The sequence below is a fragment of the Typopeltis vanoorti genome, chromosome 26 (assembly GCF_054136105.1).
Source record: "Typopeltis vanoorti isolate ZY-2024b chromosome 26, IOZ_Tvanoo_1.0, whole genome shotgun sequence".
Classification (NCBI taxonomy): Eukaryota; Metazoa; Arthropoda; class Arachnida; order Uropygi; family Thelyphonidae; genus Typopeltis; species Typopeltis vanoorti.
In genome coordinates this window covers 33708701-33722555 of record NC_143574.1, presented here as the reverse complement: position 1 = coordinate 33722555, position 13855 = coordinate 33708701, and positions in this window count along the sequence as shown.

The window sequence follows — 13855 nt, the reverse complement described above, 5'->3', positions numbered from 1 at the left end:
TGAATTTTGCCAGTAAATGCTACATGTACTCGTATAAATCTGCACATGAAGATAAATTTGAAGATACTCGAACATTTGAGTATCTTCAAATGTATGTGCCAGTAAATTAAGATTTTTCTTACTTGAAATGCAAGCGTTTTTTTTTATTACTTTTTTCTGACGTATTGCATTTCATTCCCTCTCTTATGATTCAGAACTTTGTTAGAAAATATACCTGGCTGTTTAATAAATGAGATGTTAATATTCCTTTTAATATCTGTTTAGGATTTTTGTGATTGCTTTTAGATGGCAGATGAGTGATATCACCCACTGTGAGGCCGCAGCCAAGTGACTTGAAAAAATCCATATTTCTTTACTAAAGCAATTTTTCTAATTATATATCTATCTATCTCTCCTTTCCATCTGCTTCATAAGAATTGGGGTTTCCTCTTAATGAGGAGTCACGGCGAAATAATGCAGCCGACACGCTACTCCTCTGCTGCATCCCTATTGAAGATACTTATGACTGTATTCCGTGTGTATTCACGGGGCCGGTTTGCTTGCTTGCGGGATGAAACCGCAAGCAGCCAAACGGCAGTTAGAGAACCATACTGCCCTCGCACACGACCCGCTAACTTGGTTATGGCTGAGAAAGATCCTTCAGCTCCTCACGTCTCCGACGAGAATCGAACCCGAGACACTCCTTCCCCAGGCATATGGTTGCGAAGCGCACAGCCACTAGGCTAACGGCGCGGACGAATTGTTTATAATACAACAATAAATAAATAAAATTAATTTAATTATAAAATAATATGATTAATAAAAATAGAAAAAATTCTTAGCACGCCTACTGTAAAATCATTTATATTAAATTATCAAATATTACTGTATCAATAATAGAATATTATATGCTAACTTGTTTCATTAAACGAACCGACTTCATCATCAAAAAGGGAGTGCTTAAGGCTCAAAGCTGTATAGCTGAGAGGAGACCTCCACATAGCCTTTAAAGAAATGCGGAGAACCCATCAGAGCTTCTGACCTAATATCCAATTCTCACCTTCTCGTGGTGCACCCTGTAGGGTATCTACCTGGATACTGAACGAACGAGGATGGACTGGCAATTTGGGATTTAGAAGACCAAACTTATTCTTATAGGTTAAATCAAAATTAAACTAAAAATTTATTCGTGTCAATTTACCAAAATTGCAGTCTGGAAATTCAAAGCATTTTCTCATGTGTATGGTTTTACTACTTTGGTACAGTTAAGCCTATTATTTATTATTAAGTATCCAACGTGTGAAACAGTACTTGTACATTACGAAATATTTTTCATTCGTCACATTGAGCAAACAGCTGCAGGCGTCATCAGAGCAGGAGGAGGGCACATCTGATTGTACTGTTCTGTTTGGTAATCGTTTATTTGATGCATACATTTACTCCTATCAAATTTAAGCATTTTATTGGATTCATTCTAAAACACGTGATTGTTGGTCTGGTAATACACGTCATTCCAGTGTCTCATTTTCTCTATATATACTAAATCAGATGGGATGCACCTAAACTCAACAACGTATTCTCACCAAGTGTTTATCTCTCAGTCATATTATCAGTCGTTGTCAATTTTGTCTGACGAGATGAAAGCTTTCTTTGTTGCAGTTGTAGGGATGATGATGCTGGTGGCTCTGGTCGAGGTAAGATGTTCTCGAAATAAAAGAATACTCAAATATTCAAAGATTATTTTTTCTACAAATCATTAAGCCATTATGTTTGCTTGCTTCGATAAACTAAGAACGTATTTTTTGTGTTTTTAATGATTTGAGGTAGATAACGTAAACTAATATTCATATCTTAGTTTACGTTATCCGAAATTAGTTTTATGATGGACATTATATCTTCAGTTTCCACTTTGTAGTAATTTAACAATTAATAATTTCAATCGTCTTTCAATTTGCATTAAATTCATCTCCTACCTACGGCAATCACAAAAATAAATATTAATGACCAAGAAGGGGAGGGTGGGGAATTCGAATCCGTGTCTGGTTGGCAAGCGGATACATTATTACTCAGCAACGGTGTAGGTTATTAGATGTGTAGGTCGAGTTGGGAGTTGAAATTTTTAACTATTTTCAAAGGAGAATTCATTTTCAAGAAGTTGTTGAGCATTAAAAGAAAGAACTAAAATATTATAGTAAACTAAAATGAAGCGGTAACCATAACAACTAGTTCTTCTTCTTTTCTTCCTTTTTTATGTATTAGGACCTGTTACAGTATTATGCTTCGTAGTCTATTACGATTCGAAACCAGAAATCCTACGAAATAGGTCGGTTAATCCTATTCCAGGAATGTCCAATGTCTGTAGATGCGTCTGTTCACGAGCAGGTCTGCCTCTTCTGAGGGGAAATAAACCCGAGTTTCATGGTGAGACCGGCTAACTCAGCTTTAATCGTAAAAGTAAAAGTTCTTGAGGTCATTCACGGGAAGCGAACCTAGGTTTTTTCGACCAAAGGTCTTTATCTATACCGACTGAGATACAGAGGCTCCCTGGTTATGGTGATCAATGCTAACTGTAATTATAACTTACTCGCATAATACAGTGTGTGTGTGTGTGAGAGAGAGAGAGAGAGAGGGAGAGAGAGAGTAACATTGTAGTTCATATTATTGCTGAATTTTAATTTCATGAATTTGTGTTCCTGAACAGGTATTCTTTTTATATTAATTAACGGACTGAAATAATTAGATTATACAGACGCTTTCGTTGTACAAAAGGTTGTCGGTGATGCCGTGGAAAGGATCGGTATTATACGAATAGCAGAATAAGGATAAACAGAATAATAAGAGGAAATGAAACCCACAAATTTTTATTTTCAACATATGAGGAATTACATATTAAAATGACATATAAAATCTCTAAGGTTAAATAGATTTCTAGCATTTATTATCGTCACAAAGGTTTCAGCAAATTTATATATATAGTCATAATCGTTTTTAGTCAACTCTGATTTTATTCTTGTTCATTCATTTTGACTGGATGGTGGTGTGCTATGTCAACGGATGTCTAATTGAACTCTAATAATTTTTGTAGTCTTAAATATCAGAAAATGTCAGTTTTCAAGGTTGTCTCTTCTGCAATATATTTAGTACTTTTACGAATACCTGCACATCTTTTATTCGGTGTATATAATTGATATCATGAAATACAAAAGACTTGTGTTCGAACCTAGTCGCCGACTACAAAAACATTTTCTAGGCCTTTTTTTCACCGATTCCCGAGTTAGTCGATCTCTGGCACAGGCAAGCGTTTTTCTCCAGGAAACTCGAGTTTTCAATCCGTAAACTCAAGAAAATCAGTCGACGAACCCACACTACTTTCAGATATTACAAATACTGTGATAGAGCTAGGGACCACGAGGTGGCGGCACTTACTAGCGGCCTTCTTCACAGCGTACCGATTGATTAGTGATAGCCTTGGGCCAGCTATCTGTGACTGGCTACCAGTGCAGATTGAACTACCCACTCATTCTCCAAAAGTTAGATAGGGCTAAAAAACGTCCTCACCTGCTCCCTATAAGGGAATAAAAGCGTTAGCTGATTTTTTTTTTTTTTAAATACAAAATGTAAAATAGCCATTGCGATTATGCACCTTTAAATATCTGAATCTAACGCTAGATGAAAAGGAACTAACAAAGACTAGAGAGGAGGAATACCAAATATGACATAGAAATTATCGTTCGTCATCATTTGTCTAAAGTGAGCACAAGTAACAGGTAAAATAATTTTCCAGCCATCTTCGATCTGCAGCCAGGTTATCTGGATTACTAGGATCATTTCAAGGAGTTAAATCCAGCTATACACTTGATGTGTTTTTATCCGTTTCCTTCATAGTTTTACTGCAGGTCTCTTTCCTTCTAATGCGCCGTTTTTTGGGAGCTTGCAGAAACCTTTTAGTAAACATCATTGCACATGTCCTTTTTTTAAAAAAAAGATCATATAATATAAATATTAGTCCAACTTCTCTTTGCTTTCCATTTCTATCCATATATATATTTTTTAATTTTTCTGAAACACTTATTTTCGAAATCTGTTAATTTTTGTTTTTAATTTTTTGTTAACAAGTCTTAACTTCATTGAGAATTTTGAGGAGGAAATTTGAACTTGATTTCTTAGAAGGGATAGCATTTTTTTCAAATATTTCTATGTTTGGTGGTACAAGAGCAACGTATGTTTATGCTTTGTATAATAGTTTCGATATAATTTCATTTGTCTATGAATAAGGTGCCTAAGTGATTACGTGTTTCAACTTCTATTTTATTTCCTTCCACTTCGAAGTTAACCGCTTCTCTGTCTCTGCTTATTTTCATCGCGCTGTTTTTACTAAAATGTATCCGCAATGCATATTCCTTGATGTTTTTCTGAGTGACTTTGTTTTTCCATATTATGCGATGGAAACATATCGACATAATATGTAAACAGATTATTCGCATAATATGTTTCCATATTATGCGAATGACGATGGATGTACGGGGAAAAATTGCAGGTTTGTTTCTTGTACCTGATCAATGGCATTTTTAAGAGCCTTTCAGTCACTTAGTCAATTCTTGTGCAGAGTTTTTTCCATCTAAACAATTAATGAAAATTAACTCACTAACTCTGTAAAATAGACCTCAACAAACACACACACACACACACACACACACACACACACACACACACACACACACACACACACACACACACACACACACACACACACACACACACACACACACACACACACACACACACACACACACACACACACACACACACACACACACACTAGTTAGGATCAGTAACATCGCTTTCATTCAATCCCTTCAGATGTAATAAATATGGGCTGAAGTCTTTCTTCTCGACATCCTCAAGATAGATTGCATGATTATAGCAACTAGGATTAATCCTCAGAAATCTGAAACACAGATGGAAGTCTGCGTTCCACCACGCTGAACGTAGCAATTTCCGGTCGATCTGCAGCATCCAAGTCTTGAGTTAACGCCTTATAGCTGGCTGTTAGACAGAAATGGAGTGAAGTTTGGCCTTTTTACCATGAAGGAAGGTCAAATCCCTGTCGTACTAGGCAGTAGAGTATTTCCATAAATTAATCGCTTCCGAAAATATCCATAAAGACTTATACATAGAACTCAGTTGACTTGGCTGTTCGTTTAGTCAAACGATCAAATGGAAGGACTGTAGAGAATCCTTCTAATGATGAATTTTTTCTAACTCTGTGTTAAAAATGTGTTTCCTTCTTGTCTCCACTGTATGTGGCAGTTTTTGTCTCCAATCCGCTGTCTTAAAATATACATCCATCATATGAATAGCACTATTAGGAGGGGAGTATAATTTGTCCCCTTAGAACAGTTATAACGTTTTCTCTGCTATTAAATTATCCAGTTGTTGTCCTACAAAACTGTAACGCAGTATATTCCATATTGAAAGACCTTCTTTTAGAATTATATCTTCTATTGGGCGTTTCGAATAAATCTGTTGGTTTTTCTGTCTTATATTCACTTTGGCCTCTCTAAAAATATTTTGTTTGCATCGCTCAACATTTCTCTCCTTCACAAGGAATGATATATACCTGTGATCATTCCTGGATGTCTGCGTATGTGCTCATTTGGTTTAAAATGCCAGTAACTTAAATAAGACAAACGAACAACGTGTGAAGTTAAAGTACATTTTTAGGTAAGAAAAAAACAATTTTGTTCTACAATTTTCTGCCGTCTCAAATAAAAAGTGACATTTTATTGATATTAGTTGAGCAGAAATAGACAGAGTTTTTGGAATTTAAGCTATCAACTCGGTGTTCGTGCTCTCTTCTGCCCTCAGGAAGCATTGCTAACTTGCGGAATGCTGTGTAACAAAAGTTACAAATGTGTTTAAATAACTCTTACATCATTCTCTTAGCGGAGCGAAATTTAGTTATCAGGGAAATTAAAAATTTCAGTATTTGAAGTATTTGCACTACACAGGGGAGGGAGCAGGAACTTCACCTAATAGTATTTCGAAATCTATTTTAGAAATCAATGTTATATAAGATAGCCGAATTTTTTTCAAGTAAGTTAATTATTAAAACGTGGATTATTTTAATGACAATGAACAGATACTTCACAATTCCTTCTTTAAAGAGATTAATTTTGTGATTTAATTCGTTATTCCTTGAAGATGTTGCTTGATAAATATCTCCCCTTTCTAAAATTAACTTTTTAGTTAAAATTACTCTCACTCTTTACTCTTGTCTCCTTCATTCCAAAATTTGTCATTTTGTTGCTGGTGCAACACAAGTGGAATGTTTGTTTTTATTTTTGTTTTGCAACCACTTTCGTTTTCACCAGATACATTTTCTTTAATTTGAGTATTAGAAGACATTTTTTTTCTCTGATATAACAAGATTTGATTTTAAATTCTCATATTTCCAAAGTCATTCTAATTATTGTTTTTTTTTGTTTTTTTTTCACTTATATTTTGTATGAGCATAATGGCTTATAGTCAGAGGACTTCAATAATGCCTTGTCTGTATAAAAGGCACTTTAGTTTTCGATTGGAAAAAAGATTTTCATAGCCTCCTTTTCATTCATTGAATAGTGAATTTTTCGGCCATTAACTTCCTGCTAAGAAGGGCTATGGGTCTTAATTCTTCATCTCCCTTCTGCTGACCTACTGCAAAAATGGAGTCAAATGATGCATCGTCTCAGATGTTAAATCTGTAATCGAAACTTTGGTAAGCTGAAGTTGGAGGACTGATAAAATTTTGTCTTATATGTTCAAAAGCCTCATCCTTTATTCTTCTTCTTATCCTCCACATAAATATCACTCCCTTCTTCTGAGAGAGCTGTCAAAGGATTAAGATATGTTAAACGATTTGGGATAAACGCACAATGAAAATTCATTGGGCTGAATTCTTCACCTGTCTGACTTATATTATACTAAGAGAAAGAAAGAGGAAACAAGTTTTCTCCATCAAATGTAATGTTACTTGGATCTATATTTCCTAGATTAGTACTCCTAGACTAGGAGTACAAATCGCAGAGTCTTAGAATAGGACGAGGGGGAGGGAACTTAATCGAGACATATACTGTAAGTTGGTAAAGGGTAATTACTACGTTAATGTGAATCAGATTTTTCTTAGAATGAGTAGGGACAGAGAGAAAACAAGAAACCATCCCTGGACACTGAATTAAAAGGGCGAGGGCAAATGAGCCGGGAATATGATTTTTTACGTGGAGAGTTCTGGCTGCTTGGAATGCGTTCCCTGGAAGTGTGGTGGGTGGGAAACAGTAACTATATATAAGTCACGGTATGATGAGCTATGTGAAATGACAGTGAGTGTGTGATGGAGGATCTCCTGCCACGAGTCCGGGGAGGTTTGAAAACAATAATAATAATAATACAGGAATACACTGGTCATGCGACACGTTAGGTTCCAGACCACCGTTGTATAGTGAATTTCATCGTTAACGAACCACTGCCTTTTTTGATCACTTGTAGAATGCAAGGAATGGTTAAATAACGTTGTTGTCATAAGTGTGCATAAATGGCTTAAATAAACCACTAGTTTGCATCAGTTACACAAAAAAAATTTAGAATGATTTTCGTAAACGTAAACTTTATTTTGAATAACCTAGCCTAAGGGAACGCGCCAATCTGTGTGGTCATCAATCTAAAATATTAAACGTTTTTACATCAATAAAATTTTCACCTTTACGGATAACAAGTATTAACTAGTGTAGCACTCTTCACTTGACCAAGAACTTTATATCTGAAATAAGTTTAGCTTGCGGCCTCTCACAGCGTGCGATTCCCAATCTTCACGAAATTTAATAATTTTAATTTTAGAATAGTAATTTTAATCTTAATTGGTTTATGCGTCTTCTTTTTCACTGAAAGCAACAGTATTTTTACTTTGAATATTATCTGCCATTATTACCAACAATAAAATAAAATGATAGTTATGAACAGTTTACAATTCACAGCGAAACACGAAAACATGAGACGTAGCGAGCAACGAGCACTGTAAACAAACAATCACGCAACATCAGTTGATTCACGGACACGTCTTATTGCTGAAACCGTCGTAGAAAGAATGCAGGATCATGTTGCAAATGGGGACTGGTCTAATCGGAAATCGTCGTATAAGCGGATAGTGGAAAGCGAAACATCATAAAGCTGGTATTGCTCTAATAATAATAATAATAATAATAATAATAATAATAATAATAATAATAATAATAATAATAATAACTGGAAGCAGCGCTTCGGTGAAGCACAGGTTTTGGGGCTCACGAATGCTTTGCTCGTTGCTGTTAAATTAAAATCTAATCATTGAAGCTTTTTGGTTACATCAGTTTGAAAAAAAATTAGATTTCTTTTAAAACAAAAGAAATCTTCCATTAGAAGATTCCCAAAGCAGAAAAATATTATTTCTCACAGCAAAGTGTAAACAAAATGGTTAGTTTGACTTCCTGTACTTGAGCCTGTTACTAACGAAAAGACGTTGTTTTCCTGAACTGTTTATAACTTACATCCTTTCAATCAGATGGAGAATTCTAACTACCCTGAAATCCAAATAAATAAAAGAAACAAAATTTTCAATTTCCTGAAAAACTGCCTATTTTAGCGCGATGTTTTTTCATGTAGTTGCGATATGTCGCTCTATGAATGCAAAGAATACGATTGCAATGCTTAAGGTGTTAAGCGATATTTAAATAATGGAGATAGGACGGTTTGTCCAAATGGTAAAACAAAGGGAAGGAGACCGAATTAGAAGCATTCCTAGAACTTGCGCAAGATTATGCTAAATAAGAACGAGAATTTTTTTTTATTCTATTACTTACTGTGAGTGATTCCTCAATGGAATAAGAGTGTGTCTAGATTTAAGACAGATGTGTTGCAAGCAGAGCTAACCTTTGGGATGAATTTATGGACACTAAAGACTAGGGCAACCGCCTTTAAATATTTTCTTACTAATATAACTCTAGGCAATCCCGTTTTATTTATTTTTTTTATAATTTTAATTTTCTGTTGAATTATGAATAGCACCCGTTTTCTTCCCACTTGCTAAATAACGAATCAGATACAATTACAATTCAGCAATCCCTCGATTGATGCGCCTAATGCGTTCTTTAAAACAGGAGCGCATTAATCGAAAACGCACTAATCGAATATAATAACCTATGGGAAAAAGTATAATTCATTCCTCAAATTTATTTTTTGACCCTTAATTTTTTTATATACATTGTCTCAAGACCTAATTGAAGGAAAATCATGAAACTGAAGTTGAAAGACAATAAAACATATTCAGAAAATAAATCTATTATTCTGCTTCCTAACAAAGAATTCAGCTAACGTAGTTTGGCGGGCATTCTGTTTATTTTTTTCGTACAACTGACGGTATGGCCCTATTACCTCTTCTGCAAATTTTATTGATTCTCTCTTCATCAGAATCAGCCTGTAAGCATTGCTGCTTAAAAACTTCGATTCTACGAAATTTATTTTCAAATTGTTTCTGTGAAACTTCTTTGGGCTTGTTAGTGATTACATTTTTTTCATATTCTTCAGGATCTTCCCGCTGTGCATCTAAATTTAGCAGGTCGGAATCACCAACTTCTCAGAATGAGATTTAATTAACTTAGATTCATTTGAAAAGCCTCTAAAATCATTTGCACAATGTGGACGAATGTACTACCAAACGGCTCGCAGATGTAATTTCATTCGACTTTGCGACTTTATAACCAGGCTGAGATTTTTCTGATTTTGCCAGAAAAGTCTTGGAAGGCATTCACATCTAAAAAAAAAGGCCAGTTTCATCGACATCAAATATTTGTTGGTCACAATAACCCCCTTCTTTCAAAATTTTCTTAAAAATCTCTGGATAATTTGTGGCCGCCTCCTTATCTCCACTTGCAGCTTCGCCTGTGATTAGAACATAACTTAGGCTATTTCTCTTTTTTGAGATGCTCAAACCACCCAGCGCTTGCGTGGAATTCTTCTTTTCCATCATTGATAGCCCTTTCAAGGTTGCAAACAGACTTAATGCTTTTGATTTAATGAGGTCAATGCTTACCGGGAACCGTTTTTGGTTACAATATTCGATTCATGTAGAAAAAAGTTTCTCTAATTCAATCTTTATGATACTTTGATTTCGAGTGGTCTGCATGCATGATGAACATTTGAAGCAACCTTAACTTTCTCTTTGTATTCAGCAGCTTTGCTTAAAATTGCTCTTATAGTTGATTCACTCATTTTATGTTCTTGTCCTCTTTGCTAAGGACTCGCCTTGTTCATTTTTCTTCATTATTTCAAGTTTTTCTTCCAATGAGATTACTTTTCGAATCGTATTCACACTTTCACTTTTTTGCTCGCTAATTCTTTTGCTCATGATGAAAGGTTGGGAAAATTCTTTAAAATAAAAAAAAAAGGAAAACAATTGCAAAGGAGGCACGAGACATGATCATTAAAATTTTGGGGGGGGTAAATTTGGAACATAGTGTACATGGAAATAGTGTAGCATGCCATTAAAAATAACTTCGTAAAATGTTTTAAATCGGTAAGCGATTTATTTCATTCTGGCGAGTGATTTTTTTAACATACTTAGCCATAAAAATGTAGAAAAAAATTTTTAAATCTGTAACATTTATTTTTAAGATGTATATAGGCTCATTAATCAAATTTCAGTATGACGCACTAATCGGTGGCGAATTAATCGAGGGATTGCTGTATAACTTTCAGAAAAACCGAAAATGAAAATGAGAACAGTTCTATGTTGCAGAGAAAATTCGATGTCTTATATTCACTGTTTTATAACCACTGCCTTGAGACATGTGAATGTTCCCTATGAATATATAATACAGAACTGTAGGTGCTGTGTCTTGGAACATGCAATGGATCCAATGAAGCGTCCAATGAGCCCGTTGCACGTCTGACCATTCATCTTCTAGGTGAAACCAGTTCGAAAGGGTAATACTCTCTAACCGGCGTCTTTAGATACAAAATGTTTCAGATGAATATTTACTACTTTCCATCAGGTTTGTTACAACATACAATGGTTCTGAAACAAGTCCAGTGAGCCTATCATACGTCTGATCAATAAGCTCCGAAGAAAATTATCCCATACACTAACTACCAGTAATTGTCCTGATTCTTTAGCAATTTACAATTAATACCAACAGGCGAACTCTAACATCGGGTATGTCCACCTTTGGCTTTGATCACCTCCTGCATCCTTTCAGAGATTCTTCCCACCAATGTGCGGAAGACATCAGGTGGAATTTGTCTTGCGTCTTGGTATATGACTTGCGCACTGTACAAAGTATGAGATAATCCATTAAACCTTTAATCAATATCATTCATAAAAATGAGAACAACAACAACTCTTCAGACTCTGTTGAACTTCCAGTAATCACACTCATCTAATCAAAGGCTTTCCATTCTCTGCCTTCTGTCTGTAAGCTATCGTTTCAATCACTGCGTTGCAGATCCATAATGCCAGATCTCATCAGCTATAACTTGAAAGATATTTTCTACTCTTGACGAAGTTATAAAAGTAGATAGCTCTATTTTACAGCAAACTATCTAGAATGCTGTGCGATACTTCGGGAAACTTATACAAGTTTTCACAAGTAAGGAACCTATTTTAATTAATGCGAAATATAAAACGTAGTTTCTCTGTAGAGGTTAAGAAACCCCCCCCCCCAAAAAAAAAGACGAAAAAGGACTAAGTAATAGTAGAGTAATCTAATGACATTTTTAAAAATAATGCTTTAAGAAAAACGGAACATCTTGAATAATTTAAGTTCTTCGAAGCGAGTTGAAAATAGAAAGCTTGAAGAATGGTGAAGACAACGAATGGCACTGAGTTATCAATTAAATGGTTGAGAATGAAAATATTAGCTTGAACACATAAAATGAACATAAAATTGGACTATGTTTGGACATGGAAAAGCAGGTAAGTATGTAAGTATGAAAGATGTTACCCTCTGTAGATTTCTAAAACGATTCGTCTTCTCATAATTCTATATGAGAAGAGAATGCAAAACAGCGTTTGGCGAAGATTTTTGCTGCTCAGTTTTTTTTTGATCGCATAATGTAATCCGATTCCTCAAATTAAACAGCTGTCAAAAAGAAAGTCGCTTTCAGATGCTTTGAGAGTCAAAACAAATGGAATATGACAGAGAGTGTAAAGAATTTGAGAAAATGTCAAAAACTGCTTTCTTTCATAAGAAAACTGAAAAAGAGAATATGTTGATGAATTTATTCACATTTCTGCGAAGTGTATGTGTACCTCTTTCAAGAAGAATGCTTTGAAATAATATAAAGATATATTATTTTATAATTGTGCTTTTTTAAATTTCACTTCAGTAAATTTTTTAACAATTATAGTTTTGAAAAAGACTTGAAAAATAAAACTTTGGAACTGTTTTCTTATTTTGTTTCTTAATCTAATTTCAGAAAACTTGTGGACAAGATGGGGTAAGCATTAAATATTTTTTTAAAGTAAATTATTGTTTTTAAATAAAGTTTTGACATAGAAGGATAATTTAAAACATAAATGAACAAATTTGCAGCAGTAGGTCTCTCTCTCTCTCTCTCCTTTTCTACGATGCATTGACTTACTGCTATTCTATGTATTTTTGAAACACGGGTACGATTTCCTCAAGAATATTCAGGTACTTGCTCTATTAACAGCACTAATGTCTTCCAAGACAATATGTGGTCGAGTGTGTGTGAAGAATTCGCATCGAGTACTAAGCACAGCTTCGATCATCATTAACCGAATCGATGAACATTCATAATCTGAAATATTTTGGTAGTTTGGATAAATGGAGGAAGTGAACGGATGGCTAGTGAGTAGTAGCTTCATTTGAAGTTTCAGTCAAAAATCTAAATTTCGTATTTCATGCGTTTCAAAGTCGATTTCGAATTCAGATGTGGAATCACTAAAAGACAGTGTAAGATTAGTAAAGGCAGTGTAAACCTTATCTTTGAAAGTTATCGGACCGCATCAGTGGTATTATCCTCTGTCTGTCGGTATCTGTCATTAAAGAGGTGCACATCTAAAGATGGATAACGGTTGAATCGGATGATGATGAAAGCATGATCATCCGATTACTGAATATGTCCACTGTGGGAGGAGTCTATCATTATGACAAGAAATGTTTATATTATTACTAACTTTTTATCGACAGTTGTCTGTTAAATTATTCTGTTATTTTCCATTATTGTAAATTTTCATATTTCGGTCTTCTGAGGCACTTAACGTAATCAATCCATCTAGATCTTGATCTTCCTCTGGATCTTTTTACTACCATCCTGGCAGCATCAAACATGCATCTGTTTTCGCTACTCTTTCCCTTCCCGTTCTATTTCAATGAAGGCCACTCACCTGAGACAATGCCATTTACCTTCCTAATAATTTTAATATGATTCTGTCAGTGATGCCATCTGTTCATTTCCCCAATTTCGTTTTCTCAGAAGTCTCATATCTTTGGTCTTCACTCTTTAATCAAAGTTCAATTTCTAACCCAGCTCTCAGATCCATAAGCAAAACTTAGTTGGAACAGTGTCTTGTATACTGTTACTACATTCGTGGCTTTGATAATTTCTCTCTCATTCCACATAAACTTGACTCCCTAACATACCAGCTTTGCTAATTCTGTTTTACCTCCATAATTAGGTTGCCATTTGAGTTAAAAATTGGGCATTAATAACTAGAACGTTGTATTTCTTTTATAGGCTTTTATTCAGGATGCATTTGATATTTTCATAGTTTTTTCTTTTATTTCTGATCTTTATACGAAATTTATTACAGCAGTTATTCAATTTAAGTAAGGAATCTTGT